Source organism: Schistocerca serialis, chromosome 1 (assembly GCF_023864345.2).
Source record: "Schistocerca serialis cubense isolate TAMUIC-IGC-003099 chromosome 1, iqSchSeri2.2, whole genome shotgun sequence".
NCBI classification, from domain to species: domain Eukaryota; kingdom Metazoa; phylum Arthropoda; class Insecta; order Orthoptera; family Acrididae; genus Schistocerca; species Schistocerca serialis.
Window position 1 is genome coordinate 659,348,177 of NC_064638.1, and position 6,145 is coordinate 659,354,321.

A 6,145-nucleotide genomic window follows, 5' to 3' on the forward strand; every position below is an offset into this window, starting at 1 on the left:
ATGGGGATCAGCTTCCGTGCCCTGTGCAATTTTCTTATAGTTCAACGGAAAATATTGAAGCCATTCGGAATCCTGAGCATCGATATGATAACAAGCTGCTGCAGAAGCGTCAAAGTCCGTGTCAGGACCAATCGGATGCCGTGAAAGTGCGTAAGCATTACCATGTTGATCCGTCGGACGATACACAATCTCGTACTGGTATTGAGACAACAACAAAGCATATCTTTGCAGTTTTTGGGCAGTTCATACAGGAACCGGTTTCGTTGGATGACACAAGGACTTCAATGGCTTGTGATCCGTTACCAAGTAGAATTTCCTGCCATACAAATAGTATTTTGTGACACCATATGCAATAGCCGATGCCTCTTTTTCAATTTGAGAGTAGTTACACTGAGCTGCAGAAGATGTTCACCTTGACTGTTTATGACAACACCAAGATACTGCAACTCAGTTTAAAAAAAAAAAAAAAAAACACACACACACACATGTCCAGTCTATCCTTTAGTCCTGCATCAGATAACACATGAAACACAGCACGTAAATTTGCATATGTTCTTCAGGTGTATGACTTGCTCCTACAATATCGCCCAAATAATTCGAACAGTTGGCACTCGTGCAATCAGCTGTTCAAAATACCGTTGAAAAAATTGCAGGTGCGGAAGCACTGCCAAAAGGCAAACGCAAATATTTAAACAATCACAAGTGAGTATTCACTACACACACTTTTTTCAGGTTCTTCATCGAGTGGTGTTTGAAAATATGCGTTGCGCAAATCAATTTTAGAAAAGTAGCGTCCAGCTCCTGATTTGTCCATAAGATCTTCTGAGCGTGGCAATGGATAAGTATCAATGACTGTTTGGGGGTTGACTGTAGACAAAGTCAACACAGAGGCGAGTGCGACCTGAACGTTTGGGGAGCAAAACCAGTGGACTTGCCCATTGACTAGCTGATATGGGCGCAGCAACTCCGCATCTTGCAGTTCTTGAAGTTCAGCAGCGACTTTGTTCCGTGATGTAATGGGAACAGTTCTGGGCCGTCAAAATTTCGACTGAGTACTGTCTTTCAGCGTAATATGTGCAACAAAATTGTTAGCTTTGCCTAAACCTTCAGGAAAGAGTTATATCTTTTGCATTGAATGCAGACGCTGTCAACACATTGCCCTGAATGTTAAAGCCAAACAAGTCAAAAGAACCAAGACGAAATATGTTCTCACAATCGCGTGACTTTTTTTGCTTCTGCCGTTTTTCCTGCAGATACGCAGGGTCGGCATGGTTAATCAGATGTGGCAATGTTAGTTGAAGGGGTGACCGGATGCCCTTCCTGCCGCCACCCCATTCCCCCCAGGAAGGAATTAGTGCACCCCAACTGTCTGTGACTATTGTAATCCGTGGAATAGTGCGAAAGTGTTCAGATGTCTGCGAGCCGCGTAACTGAGGCGGGACATGGGGACCAGCCCGGTATTCACCTAGGGGATGTGGAAAACCGCCTAAAAACCACATGTGCCCTCGTCGTTAATCCGTCTGGCGGATTCGATCCGGGGCCGGTGCGCCGACCCGAGTCCAGGAAGCAGCGCGTTAGAGCGCTCGGCGAACCAGGCGTGTCTCACAATCGCGTGACTGTAGCACAGTAAATGTCACTGTTCATCTATGCGAGCGATACATGGCAGGCAATATACATGTTCCGAGAATGGGAATGTCTTGTCCATTGCAAGCCATCAGTTTCATGTTAGCTTCAGACAGGTGCGGGGAGCCTAATAGTTCATATGTGCGACGATTTAGCATTGTGATAGAGGCACCCCTGTCCAACTGAAATTTCACACGTTTCCCACAAATAAGTAAATGAACAAAAACTTTGTTTGACGTATCACTGACGAAACTGCGTGCTTGCTAGTTGCAGACTTAGAATATACTGTATTAATGACATGGGCCTTGTGACGAGAATTTAGCGGGTGGGCTGAATGCTGATGTTTGTTCCGTTCCAAACATGCGGATTGCACATGTCCTTTCCTACCACAAGCGTCACACTAAGCTTTTCGAGAGAGGCAGTCTTGGCATTTGTGCCGTGTATAATAGCGAGGGCAAGACTTAATATTGTTCGCCTGTGCAGCAGCCTGTTTAGCGAATTGTCTATACGACCTGGAAAGGCGTTGTTTACTTGGCGTGGCTAGCGCAAAACGCCGTTGCGGAATGGGGCGATCACAACTAAGGGACTCAACCCAACAAATAGCTGGCTGCTCAAATGTATGAGCCGACAAGGCTGCTGAAATGATGGATTGGACTGTTTCAAAATTTGTTCTCCGATTTTGACATCATGCAATGTAATGTCTGAATGTAAAACACCGCAAGCACCTTGAAATTTGCATTTCCTTGTCTTACCCTGCAAATATGTTACCCAGTCGCGATATGTTTGTTCTGACTATTTTTTGAAATTAAATAATTGATACCTAGCTGCTACCACATTCACTTGTTGGTCGTAAAAGTTTGTCAGAGAGGCGATAGCCTGGTCGTAATTAAGTTCACTCGGAGTGGCTTTCGGAAAAAGTTTGTTGATGAGGTGGAACACTGCACTTCCTACCGTTGATAAAAGACAAGGAAGTTTCACAATACGTGGAACGTTGTGGCCGAGTAAATGTGCCTCGAACTGGGACAACCACTCGAGCCATTCTTCGTGTTGTTCACTAAACTTTCGAAAAGGTGGTACAGCAGCTGTAGTCGGCGGCGCTGGTTCTGTCAGGCGCGCAGCGTTGGCGAGTATCTGCTGCACCGTGTTGAGAAGAGTCGAAATCTATTTTGTCTGAAACTGAAACAACTGCATTAGCTGTGTGGCACATAACGTTTGAGGTTGCGGCACCTGAGCAAGGCAAAAATTCTAAATAATGACAAGATCAAAGAAATGCTCTGCAACTTCCACCTGAAAACACTGATTAGCAAAACCGACAAGAAAATGTTAAAGCAAAGAGAGCGCTTCTGCAAGAGAGGGAAAAAAAAGAAAAAGGCCATGGTCGCCAGGCACGTAGTTCCGCGATAAGACTCGTCGCCAGTTGCGGTGTCTTGCCCTGCTCGTTAATACGGTGCCTACGGGATGCAGCTTTCTCGGAATACTACATAATAATTCAATCAAATAACATTAGTAGTTTTATTCCAAGAAAGCAAATTGACAATACTTGACTACAGCAAACGTCACTAGCGAGAAGCGACGTGAAAAAAATACAGTCTGATAGCAAACACTAAACACGTTGCAGACTCAGGCCGATCTCAGTGGCCGAGGCTATTTTTTTTTTATGTATTGTGATTTCGACACCTTTACAATAAAGGTAAGCCAGCAGTGGGGAGGAAGGGGAGGATCAATGTTGGTAGGAGGGGTTGATGGAGGGGATGAGGGCATCATCAGGGAGGTGGAGTTGGCGGAAGCCACCTTGGGCAAGGGTATGGAATGTGGAGAGATGGAGAGCAGGTGGGATGTGGGAGTACAGGTGCTGCAGCGCACAGGTATGGGAAAGGATAGGAGAGACAAGCGGGTGAGGGGGATCAAGTTTGCAGGAGGTGTAAAGGATCTGTATCTATTCAAGGAAAAGGAGAAGGTGTGGGAACGGCATTAATCATACAGGATCCACGTGAGGGAGGGGAGGCGGATGGGATAGGCGAGGCGGAGCGCATGGCGTTCCAGGATTTGAAGGGATTTGTAGAAGGTAGGAGGGGTGGAGATCCAAGCAGGATGGGCATAGGAGAGGATAGGATAGATGAGGGATTTATAGGTGTGGATGATGTTGGAGGGGTCCAGACCCCATGCGTGGCAGAAAGAAGCTTGAGGAGGCAGAGTCTGGAGCTTGCCTTGGCTTGGATCGTCTGGAGATGGGGGTCCAGGAAAGGCAAGGGTCAAGGGTGATGACAGAGTACTTGAGGGTGGGGCTGAGATTGATAGGACGGCCGTAGACGGTAAGATAGAAATCGAGGAGATGGAAGGAAGGGGTGGTTTTGTCTACAATGATCGCCTGGGTCTTGGAAGGATTGACCTTGAGCAGCCACTGGTTACAACAAATGGTGAACCGGTCAAGATGGGATTGGAGAAGGTGCTGGGAGCGTTGTAGGGTGGGTGTGAGGTCAAGGAAGGCGGTGTCAACAGCGCACTGGAGAAGGTGTAAGGGAGGTGAAGGCGGCGGCATGTCCACCGCGTAAAGAAGGTAGAGAAGGGGGGAGAGGATGGAACCTTGGGGCACACCGGCAGAGGGGTAGAAGGTGTAGGAATCCGAGTTGTGGATGGTGACGTAGGAAGGACGTTGGGAAAGAAAGAAGGCGATCAGACGGACGTAGTTAATAAGAAGGGCGAAGGTTTGGAGCTTGAAGAGGAGACCGGAATGCCATACACAGTTGTAAGTACGTTCAAGGTCGAGGGAGAGGAAGATGGCAGAGCGATAGGAGTTGAGTTGTTCTGAGAGGAGGTGAGTGAGGTGAAGGAGAAGGTCATCGGCAGAGAAGGGTGGTCGAAAGCCACATTGGGTAGCGGTAAGGAGGTGGTGCTGGTGGAGATGCTGGTGGAGGCGTCAGGTGAGGATAGATTCCAGGACCCTGCTGAAGACTGAGATAAGGCTGATGGGATGGTAGGAGGAGACAGCGGACGGCGGTTTGTCGGGTTTGAGGAACATCAGAATCTGGGAGGTTTTCCACAGATCGGGGTAGAAGCCGTTGGACAAGACCACATTATATACTCTGGCCAGGGTGGAGAGGAAGGAGGCGGGAGCTTCACGGAGGTGGCAATAGGTGACACGGCCATGACCGGGAGCGGTGTTGCATTTCGTGTGGAGTGTAGATATGATATCCTGAGTAGTGACCAGGGCATTGAGTTTGATGTGTGTAATGTTGTCCAAGTACTGGAAGCCAGGAGCGAGTGGAGGAGCAGAGGTGTCAGTTTGATCATGGACATCAGGGAAGAGGGAGTAATCGAACTGGGGATCGTCAAGGAGGGTAAAGATATCGGAGAGGTAAGAAGCAAAAGATTGGCCTTACTGAGGTTATCAGGAAATGGATGGTCATCATGAAAGAGAGGGTAGTAGTGGAGGGGGGGGGAGGCCTGACCAGTACTTAGACGGGCCGAGGTTAGCAGGAGCTGCGTATATATATTGACTTGCTGCAGGGGGCGTGACTGGTGCGGTGCGGTCCGATTCCACGCACCATTGGCCGTGCTTTCTTCACAGCCTTCTCTGCTCTTGCGTGCCACCACTTCATTCCAGCATTTGTGGTTACGCCAGAACAGCATTCATGTACCAGTTGTGCGAGGGTCTTTGGTTATTTTGCGTCTTCAGAGGAGCAAAGTTTGACCTACTCTAGAAAAAAATCCCTTCTTTGGTTTTGTATCACACTACTCTACTAAAAGGATGGCACCTGTCCTCAAATATGGAATAACAATTTATTATTTCTTCATAAACATATGCGAATATAAACGAACAGGACTGACTAATCTCGTCTTCACACCAGAAACAATTGAATTTCCCATTGACATTCTTGTCAGCACTACATTCCAGACTTCGGTAGGCCTTGGGAGCTGCGCACGTCCTGCAGTCTCTTTGCTGCTAGTTGTGATGATGTTACGGGCAGTCCAACTGCTCTTGGCGGCGCACATAGCACAAAAAGAATAACTCGGAGAAGAATACAACAACAGCAGGCTACGAAAATGGAGCAATTCTAAAAACGAAATGAAGATAATTATCTCCTTAACAAGAAACACTCTAATTCTCGACTCGTTCTGGTTATTCATTTATTTGAATCTATACAAGATGCATATAAAATCAACGTATGTAAGAGAGACATTGTACCTTTGCAGTTGCTATGAGAAACTCATATTGTTTTTACAGAAATGGAGCAATTCGCATTAGAACAGCGAATTGATATTGTGGAGTCTTATATAAAGGCAGGCTCCATCTACGAATGTAAAGAAGTGTTCCAAGTGTTGTATCCTGGTAGGAAACGCTCAACGACCAGCTCTATTCAGGATCAGTACAAGAAATGGAGGGCTGTAGAATCCGTTCAGAATGTGCAGAGGAATAGGCGACAGGAAGGGAATACCCCTGTACCTATAAATAGAATTTGCGTGGACATTGCGAGAAGGCTGTAAGTTGGAAGGGAAGTTATCGCAGCAGGTTGATGTATCC